Below are 11,578 nucleotides of genomic sequence, written 5' to 3' on the forward strand. Positions count from 1 at the left end.
AATATTTACAGTTTGAGGTGTACAGCAATGTAATTTAAGACCCTGTTAGTAAATTTTCTGAGCCTTCAGTCTGGTCAAGGGAGGTCTACGCTGTATTGTAGTCTATGCCACAAGTTTCCAACCCTGGTCCTAAAGGACCCCACTGCCCGGCACATAGTTTTTTTGTCATTACACTCTCACTTCAGCTTGGAAAGGCTTGTCAATGAGCTGATTATTTCGATCAGGTATGTGTGTAGTAGGGGAATGACTAAGGGTGCTATCACACCTACCTTGTTTGGCCCAGACCTTCAGACATATTAGTTCCTTTTCAGTTCCTTTTCGGCGACAGGTCTGGACCAAAATAGTGTGTGTGAAAGGTGCCTCAGACCATGGTCTGGACCAAAGGACCGAAAAAAGAGGCGGTCTCGGTCTGGATCAAACTGAACCATGGTTCGGTTTGTTTGCAGTGTTGAAATACTTATTTGGTTCAGACTTTCAGACCAGTTACAGAAGGTTGATGCAGGCTTTCATCACCTGTTAAACAAGAAGAAACAAAACTGGGAGAGAAGTAAAAATGAGTTGCGGTAGCACACTGGGAGAGGAGATGAAATATTTAAAGGAAATTGGTTCAACAAAAAAGTCAAGTTAACTTGAAACAATGCATAAAATGCCAAAACTTATACGTTATATTTTCTGAGAGGACGTGAAACAGAGGTTATTCAGTTTTCTCCATTCAAACGGAAAAGGCTGCCCACTGAATTGACCACCCCCTGACACGCGCTGACACGTCAGACACGCGCTCGTCTACAAACCAGTCAATGTTAAGTATAGTCAGATGCAGTCCAAGTAGGTGATGATGACAGGATGTAGGTGTGTCATGCAAAGTTATTTAGTGCGCTTACTAAATTGCGATGTGAAACCAAAACTAACCAGATCAAACGTATACACACTCATTATCTAAGCCACTAATTCATCTGGGTTGCTGAAGCCTTGGGTGGAAGGCAGGAAACACCCTGGACAGGCCGCCAGCCCATCACAGGGCAGACACACAGACATATACATTTACCCACACACACTTAGGGTCAATTTAGCATCTCTAATTCACCTGACTAAAGAAATTAGATCACCCGAAGGCAACATACACAGACATGGGGAGAAAATGCAAGCTAAACAGAAAGGACCCTGGTTAACCGGCCAGGTAATCAAACCCAGGCCCTTCTTGTTGTGAGGTTTGGATGTTGGTCCAGTCTTTCAGGTGTCAAAACACCCTAAAATATCAAGGGAAGAAACAGTTCGGGCACCACTGATCTACACTATAGACAATACCAGTGGTCACCAACCCTGGTCCTGGAGATCTACCTTCTCGCAGAATCTAGTTTCAACCACAATCTTCCACATCTGCTCCAGCTAATTACCTTTGTCAGAAGTCCTTGATTGGCTGGATCAGATGCATTAGTGGTAAGTAAATAGGAGGCCCAATGTTGGGTGCAGACCGGAACTAAACTCAACAGGAAGGTAGATCTCCAGAACCATGATTGGCCACTGGTCTATACTTTAGGTCTGCTTAGCAGGACAGTAGGTATAGAAGTGCATGATTATTTTGGAGATTAATAAGGGTTTATTTAGATGTGGTTAACAGGACACTTGCTTTAGAACTATGGGTTTTTTTGGAGTTTAAATAGCTGTGTTCAGTTTTGGTTAGTGGGAGATCAAGCTACCAGAGAAAAGGGCTGGTCAGTGACAGATACACATGAACAAGTAGAGTCTGTGCTGTATCATGTGGTGTTCTTTGTATCATAATATGGATCTATGACAAAAACAGTGTGGGGCCTATTATTACCCTATCTATATATATATCTGTCGAGAACACATAATGCACATTGTTCATTCTGTATTTGTTTACATCCCAACATTATTCTGATAATTCTGATGTGTGCTTTTTTTTAGTATGTATTAAGTTACAGTATGTCATTTGATTGTAAAATGTCTGGTAGTTTAGGTTTATTCTGAAGGCTATTAGTACAAAATAGTGTAGTAGGTATGTTTGGTGCTAAGATTTTGTAAACTTATTTGTCTGTAGTTCTCGTATCTTTTAATGTACAAAACTTTAAAGTAGTTTAGATGACTTTTAGTGTCGCCTCCAGAGATGTAAATATACACGAGAATGTTTCTCTGACATGTGACTGCTTATAAATTTGAATAGAGTTTAAATGAGGAACTGAGAAGAGCCAGAATTAGCACTCTAGCACATTAGTGCAAGTTTAAAACGTGGTGATTTCCTCAAGTAAAGTCATTTTAATACCAAACACCAATGAGCGTTAGTGAGAAATTCAAAAATTTGTCTTTATGATTCTGGTGCTTGAGCAACTGCCATTCTCAAAACAATTGATATCATTAGATTGAACATTATGCTATGAGTGTGGGACAGAAGCCACATGAACCACAGGCTATTTCAGTGTTTATGATATGCATCCTTATATATACAGAAAATATGTCTTTTTAATGTATAGGCTTAAGCAAAAACAACCACAGGTAAAGTATCCTGGCTGTATATATCTTGGTTAACATGCATTAAAGCAGAAATAATTTCATGTACCCATTAACTCAACCAAGTTCTTATGTATTTCTTTCAGATCCTCATAGTCTTCCATGTTCACCTTCATGCATCAGTTCACAGACTACAAAACCTACGACATCGTCATCTTCTAAAAGCACATTCGCTTCCTCTTCTGCTACAGGTGCTTAAGTAAAGCCTCTCTGCCCATATACTTAACAGCCATAATATTAAAAGCACCTTGTTGTTTCTACTCTCATTGTCCATTTTATCAGCTCCACTGACCGTATAGCTTCACTTTGTAGTTCTACAGTTACAGACAGTAGTACATCTATTTCTCTGCATACTTTGTCACCCTATTCTTCAGTGGTCAGGACCCCCACAGGACCCCCACAGAGCAGGTACTATTAGGGTGGTGGATCATTTTCAGCACTGCAGTGGTGGTGTGTTAGTGTGTGTTGTGCTGGTGCGAGTGGATCAGACACAGCAGTGCTGCTGGAGTTTTTAAACACCTCAGTGTCACTTCTGGACTGAGAATAGTCCACCAACCAAAAATATCCAGCCAACAGCGTCCTGTGGGCAGCGTCCTGTGACCACTGATGAAGGACTAGAGGATGACCAACACAAACTGTGCAGCAGCAGATGAGCTATCGTCTCTGACTTTACATCTACAAGGTGGACTGACAAGGTAGGAGTGTCTAATAGAGTGGACAGTGAGTGGACACAGTGTTTAAAAACTCCAGCAGCACTGCTGTGTCTGATCCACTCGTACCAGCACAACACACACTAACACACCACCACCACGTCAGTGTCACTGCAGGGCTGAGAATGATCCACCACCCAAATAGTACCTGCTCTGTGAGGGTCCATGGGGCTCCTGACCACTGAAGAACAGGGTAACAAAGTATGCAGAGGAACACATGGACTACAGTCTGTAGAACTACAAAGTGAAACTATATGGTCAGTAGAGTGTACAAACAAGTAGGTGGTCTTAATGTTATGGCTGATCGGTGTATGTAATCACTTCTGTACAATTAGATTATTGTTTGTGACTGTTTCAGTGACTGCAACTATGATCCTGTTTCTCCACCTCCAGCTTTTCCAGTTTCCTCTGTGATCACTGGTGTGTCTGTGATTCTGCTGCTGCTTCTGATTGGACTCCTATTCTTCATACTCACTCTGCGAAGAAGAGACAAGACTGAAGGTACCATCACACACACACACACACACACACACACACGCACACACACACACACACACACACACACACACAGCCCTACTTGGGCTACAAAATTCACAACATTCAAACCAATATACAAACACTTATGGACAACTTTACATGATTTAAAAAAAAAACAAGAAATCCATTAATTAAAAAGGTCCAGTGGACTAACACTGACTCACAGATGCTGCCCTCTGCTGGCTATACATTATGAGAATTACTGTAAAGACAATGTACACATTCTCAGATTAATCCCAATGATGTTACATTTACAGTAATCCATACCGTGTTCTTATTTAATTTCCACAATTATTTGAATTTTTTCTGCAGTGCCAACTTCATCCCAAAGCCGATGCATCATAGGCTCCTCAAGCAACCATGAGGTGAGTTCAGACTGTACTTCAAAGTAAATCATTACTATACAAGAATTACCAGATAAAACATTTATAATATTAACTTTCTTATAACTCACATGAACACAAAATTCAGTGGAAAAATTGCTGTAATCGACTATACACTGATAGTAAAAATCCCTTTAACACAATTGACAGACCCTATTTTTCTCCCTTCCATCAGGCGCCCCCTGCTGTCCCTGACTATGAGGAGATTAAAGACTTTTCTGCCTCAGATGCTGGAGTTTCCACAGTCTACTCTACTGCTCAACTACCTACAAACCCCTCAGAAGCTCCTCAAACTGTTTATGATAGTGTCCAGTTACCCTCACGCTGTGGTTTCCCAATCCCTGTTTATTCTCCTGCTCAGTCACCATCAAACACTCCTGACCAGGACATCTACTCCACAGCTGAGTTACCCACAATTCTGTCTGACTCCTCAGCAAGTGCCACTCAGCATTCAGCTGGAACATCTGCTGAATGTCCAACATACGCAACCGTGAATTTCAGCAGGAAAGCAAGCAGATCTACTGATGCTGTTACCATGGCAAAAATTACCAAGGAGATTGATACTGTTAATCATGAGAGCTGATGGGAATAGGGTAGCATTTATTCCCAGCACTCTGGACATTCTGGATATTGTTTCATTACGGCTGATTTACATGTGGCTTTTAAGCAGCAACAACATTTCACTCATTCATACATTATTTCCTATTTGATTCATAGATAATTCCATAAAGTTTTTTTCAAAAAGCTGCATAATTCATCCACTGAGACGCGTGTTGATGTGAAATGATGACTGTAAATAAACTTACTGACTGATTTTCTCTCTTGTGCTAAGATTTACTGTGTTTTTTGTATTGAGTCAGATAACATTGCAATTGCATTAAATATATCAATAGTTTACTGTATAAAATAAATGTTATGAGTCAATAATGATGTATGAAAGTCTATTAGCTCCACCTGCTGACGTGATGTGGAGTTGCACTGGGTGTGAGCATTTAATTAGTTACCTCCTTGTGCCTGAGACAGACCGTGTGTTGAGTAAATTTAGTGTAGACCTCAACTATTCATAACGTCCCACAGTTACATAGCGTCACACAGTACCATATATTATAATAATCTAAATAAAAGTACTTATGAACAGCATTCTACGACAAAGATTAAACACACTTTAAAAACGAATAAATAAAAAGTCCAGTGGGCTAATAGTGACATACAGATGATGCCCTCTGCTGGCTAGAAATAATGAATCTAGACACAAAGACAATGTACACATTTCCCCTGACTGCCTTCATACCATGTTTATATTTAATTTCCACAATACAGATATGATTTCTCAATCTGACTGTTTTAATATCAAGTTTTCTTCTTCTTACGTTCTTTTGAACAAAAAAAAAGAAAAGAAGACAACTTATGTAGGTTCACTGGTGGTTTTGGATAGTAAATAAAATGCCAATATTTGTGTTGTAGTCATGCTGACCCCCCGGTTCCTATCACCACCGCTGTAAAGATGTCTGAGTTAGTAAGCTTCTCTAGAACAAACTATTTCACATTAAACCACTCTGAATGACTTTATTTACATCTCAACCATTGAATTATGCAGAATTTTTGAAAGATCAGTTGATTTCCCCATTACATGATCAATTATTTTCATCGTGGAGCAGAAACAGCCTCCCATCTCCTTTAGAGGGCGCACTTTCTCTTTCTCTGTATGAATCTGGTATGTGGTGCTGATGGGAGGAGCATGTCTTTCATATTCAAGAGAAAGAGAAAACAAGCAAGATAAAAGAAGGGAGAACAGAACTTGCTCCAAATAACAGTCAAGCTTAATCACACTCAGCTGAGAGCAAAGGTGAACTTCCAGATGTCTGAGGACAGAGTGATTTGGAGTTGGCTTCACCATCAGTGAACCTCAGGATGAAGATCCTCCTCATTTTCACCTTTTACCTGGTCTCAGGTCAGATATTTTACTCAGAAGACAGAAAGACAATGATCGTTATTCACCACATCGCACTATACATGCTAGTAATTCACACATTTCTTATCTTTAGCAATATCCTGTCAGTTTCACTTCTGTAGCAAAACAAATGAAAAGCGAGTGTTTTATTGACAGGTCTAGTGGATTGTGTTGACGTTGTTGGCTATTCAGGAAGAAGTGTCATCATCAACTGCAATTATTCCACATTCCTCGAAGCTCAAGCAAAGGTGGTCTGCAGAAGAGCAAAGATCTGTGAGACCAAGATAAGAACGAACATTAAAAATCAGTGGCTTCGTAAGGATAGATTTTACCTGTACGACGACACGGCAGCATGTGTTTATCAGAAATCTGAGTCTGCAGGACGCTGGACCGTATAGGTGCGCAGTTGTGCAGGAGTCTGTATACAGGCCTGTTGAAGACTGTGAGCTGAAGGTGGAAGAAGGTGAGTGAATTATTCCCGCAGAACTCAAGGTCAAGGTCAAGAGGCTTTTATTGTCATTCCATCTATGTACAAGTACACAGTGGAGTGAAATTACGTTCCTCCAAGGAACAACACGGTGCAACATGAAACAAAATAGTACAAATAGTACAGTACAAAGTGTAAACGTGCAGACGCAAGTGTGCAAAAAAATGTAACCTAGAAACAATACAATAAATACGACAAATTAAACAGACATTAGACACAGTAAACAGACAGGACAGTGCAGGACCGACACAGCACTCATTTCTGGGCATGAGGTAGTGGAATAAGGTGCAAATATTATTTACCATGCTGTGATCTGTGAGTTTACGCAGTCAGATAACATATGTGAGCACCGCAGTTACTGAGGTAGGATATACACAGTACTTGAATAATCAAGGGAGCAGTGAGAGTTCAGTTCAGTCTTTGTGAGTTTAAAAATGTGATCGCTTGAGGATCAAAGTTGTTGCAGAGTCTGGCAGTGATGGCACGGATGCTCCGGTACCTTCTGCCAGACGGCAGCAGTGAAAAGAGATGTGTCTGTGTGAGAGATGGATGGGGTCGTCCACAATGCTGGTGGCTCCAATTTCAAATCAAATTCAACACGTTGACATTATTCATAGCACTGTACTACTACTACTACTAGTATTTCAAGTATTAAAATGATCATTTTTTGCAAGCCTTCAGCCTTTTTGCTTGTGCAGAGTTGTGGAGGATATACTGGCAGTCGAAGCCTTGCACACACCTGACTGCATGTTTTTCATTTTTATCTATTTGGTACCTTATAATGCCTTCCATATTCATAAAGATGCTGTTGAGGGATTTTCTATAATCCTCCTTGCCATACTGACAATTCCAGAAAGTTTTGTCCAATTCCTAACTCCAGGAACGCCATAATGCCTTATTTATTTATTTATTTATTTACTTATTTATTTATTTATTTTTGTCACAGTCTGTTTTTTTCTTTATTATATATGTTGTGTTTTCTTATAGAAAGCTGTTTATTTTTATTTAATTATTTTTAGAGTCATTTTCACTTTACTACTTCAGTGAAATTTAAAGTTGGAAAATTTTGAGTTGGAACAACAATCATATCATCCTCTTAATTAAACCTTTTCCATTAAACGTTTTCTGCCAATCAGTTGTGTTTTGATGAGCATCTGAACAGCCCTATTTTGTAGAACACCAATATGACTGGAGTAATTCCACAGTTACTTCATAGCTTTTGTTTTCTGAATTTACCATACATTAAATGTTTATTTTTGTCCAGTATTTTAAACTCAGCAAAGAATAGAAACTGTGCACTAAAATTTGCAGAAGAATGTTATACTTAGACCTGCACAACTTATTTTCACTTAGAAAATCAATCAACAACACGTGTAATTTGACCCGTTTGCATACAAATGTAAAAAAAATCTATAAGTAGTGTATCCAAACATCTGACTGTTAGTGTATATTCTGTGATATATGAAAGCTTAGCATAAAAAAAATTAATTTACTCCAGGACTGCACTGTTAATATGAGATGCATCTTCATCTTTGACAGATTCCTGCTGTGGGGGGTCAAAGACAGTCACTGCTCAGCTTGGACAGAGTGTCTCCTTCAGCTTTGAATATTCAAAAATGACAATCAGTCCCCAACGTGTATTCAAAATGAATGACCACGCTATTGATCGAATGATATCTACCACTGGAACACCAGTGAGACTGGACCAGCAGATGAGAAGGTTCTCCATCAGTGACAACAGTGCAACAAACATGGTCAGAGTTGGCATCAAAAATGTGACAGTCGATGACGCAGGGCTTTATTTCTGTGGAGTGCAGATCAGTGGAAGCCCAGTCAGTTACACCTCTGCAATCAGCGACGTCCACCTGATAGTTACTGGTGAGTATCATGAACCGGATAAACAGACAGCTGGTTGATAGTTGTAACAGAGAGATAACTGGAAGCAATTGTAATGTATACATATATGTGTATTCATACATTAATTAAATTGTATTTTTCCCTGATTTCAGGTAGCAAAATGACTAGTTATGAAGGTGACACTGTTGAGGTCAGATGCCCTTATTCCTCAAAGTATAAACAAAATTTAAAGCACATCTGTAAGGAGGGGGAGTGTTTCACTGAACGAAAAAACTTCCATTCTCAAACTACTCAACGGACTCTAAACAAGACAGAGAGAATCTCTGTGCATGATGACATCACGGCTGGGGCCTTTAGTGTGAACATCAGCAGAGTGAAGGCAGAGGATGCTGGGAGATACTGGTGTGGAGTGGAAACAGGAGAGGTCTTGATGAATTATCTCTCCACTGAACTGCAGGTCGTCAGGAAAGAAGGTGGTACATGGGGGTCTTGATTTTGTGTGTTCAAGTCTACGTATGAAACCTATGGAAGGTTATATATTGTTTCATTTGTTTTTAGTGCTTCAGGTCTTTGGACGAGAAACACTCAGTGTCTACATCAAGTGCAGCTACAGAGGAGAGTCTACAGAGAGTGATGGGAAATTCCTCTGCATGGGGCAGCAGCTGTCTAGCTGTGACAAAGGTGGAGTCAAAGTTTCATCAGAGAAAAACAGAACTGGAAGATTCTCTCTGAGTGATGATGGACCTGCTGGAGTCTTCACTGTGACCATCACAGATCTGAGAGAGGAGGATTCTGGGACGTACTGGTGTGGGGAGGAGAGCTTTGGGTCCTCCATCTACACTGAAGTGCGTCTGCAAGTTATGAAAGGTATGAATTGTATCATTATTGATTGTGCAATGCAAATTTTCTTCATTTCTTCTTCTTATTATTCTTATCATTCACTGAAAGGTTTACTTAGGCAAGCAAAAGTGGTTATTCTTTGGCATTTTTCAAAAACGTTTAACACCTCAAAAACTTTTAACACCTTGTAGGCAAAATATAAAATCAACCTGATGCTATCTTATTTAAATAAATACCTGAAAGCATTAGACGTATTTTTCTTTCTCTTGTTTTATTACTTTTCTGTTGAAAAGTCTGCTAACTCATTCCAGTGTTTTTAATTCTAGAAGGTTCTGTCTGAGGAAAGATGTGCTTGATTAGATGACATTTTTTGTGTAGCAAGATCTGTTCAAGATCTGATTTTTTGCCATAGGAATGAATGGTGGGATGTTCCTAAAAGATCCTGAAGGTGAGTCATTCTGCTTATATAAAGCTCTGATTCCACCACAGACACTGTGCACTATGAGGCCTAACATTTGTACACTGCTCTTATGTCACCGTCATACAAATACACTAGCAACACCCTAACAATCACCTGGGGTTTGAAGCCACCTAGAAACACCCTAACAGCCACCAGGAACACCCTCACAACCCCCTGGCAAGCCACTTATAACCTACTGAGATATCATAGCAACCACCTCTAATTCTATAGCAACCATATAGCAACACCCCAGCAACCATCTGGGATAACATATGGACCATTTAGCAACCCTCTTCAAGACTCTTGCAGCCACCAAGAATAACATAGAACCTGTCAAAGTCTGTATAGGATAGTCTGTTCACTTGGTGGCCATCTTTGCATGGGGAAATGCCTAAATACTCAAAAATGAAGGTCATATTACAGTTTGAAAAACATATTTAAAATCACTGGTAATATCTAGAAAAAGGCCTTAGAATAATTTGTACTGTTTGGCTCAAAAACACACAACAAATGTTTGTTTTTTGTTTTTTTTTTTGGTCTGTTTTGGCTACTGTACTTGCACAGATCTCCACACTAAGGGGGCTTTTTCTGCTAGAGCCACAATATTGTTGACCCTTCTCTGTTTGCCACGTAACCAGCTGACTGGCTCTTTTTTACTAAAGGGTGGTAAATGGATGCTATGTTGAGCGTAACAAGCTATTCTGTTCATATTTCAACCAGTAATATATCTCCTCATTTATAACATCTCTGAAACTACCAGTCAATTCCCTGGCAACCACCTGGAACACAATTAAAACCATATAGGAACCTCTATGCTAATCCACAGAATTGCTCAAGCTGAGCAATCCGGCAAATGCACTTTTTTAATTGACACTACAATTTTGAGGAACTCAAATGTGAAGTGTGGAAATGTGAAAGATTATTGTAGCATTAATAAATTGGTGAATTTAAGCTGCAACTGTTTATAAAATATGAAAACACTTCAAGACTGCAGGCTTGTTTATTTGTGCTGTCAGTTGCTGACAAGTTTAGTTGCACACACTGGGCACAGGAAGAACAAGACAGCTTCAGCACAGCTCTAAACCACAGAGGACAGAATTAACATATGAGATTAGATCAAGAGCTCTACAAGAACTACTGTACCATGAAGCACGCGCTAATATGATAACAATCAGTTCAGTTTCCATTGCCTAACTTGAAGAAAGAAAAAAAGGCTAAACCAGAACTAAAAAACAAATAGAAAGAGATTGAACCAAAAAAAAAAAGAAAGTAGCATGCAGGTGGGTTTGAGGTTTGAAGCATGTGTGGTAGAGAAAGCAGAAGTGAGACAGAATGATACAGCTGAATGCAGACAAGCTAAAATCATTAGCTGTGTCTACAGTTAATGTATTAAAATGATGTAACTGAATACTGTAAATTACATTCAAACGTAAATATGTTGAACTGTTTCTTTATATATTTACTTTATTTCATCTGTATTTAATTATGAATGCCCGTGCCATCATTCAATAGCTTTATTTGAACATTTTGGCATTTGTAGATCATTTCTTACAGTACACATTACATCTTTACTGCATCAACTATAGATACAAATACAAATTTTAACATCTGAATTCAGTCCTGTTATTCAGTCTCACTTCTTCTTTCTCTAACTCACATGGGCCGCTCTGAAACCTAGAGCACCACAGCTACTAGGCTCTACAATGTCTGCTAAGACCCAAACATTCAGATAGATAGTATTATTGTGCGTATTGCATGTATGTGTAAGTATTTAAGTCTGTGTTGATATCCATTCAACTGAGTGAAGTAAAGCTGAGGGCCGGGGTG

This window comes from Colossoma macropomum, unplaced genomic scaffold (assembly GCF_904425465.1).
Source record: "Colossoma macropomum unplaced genomic scaffold, Colossoma_macropomum, whole genome shotgun sequence".
NCBI lineage: Eukaryota > Metazoa > Chordata > Actinopteri > Characiformes > Serrasalmidae > Colossoma > Colossoma macropomum.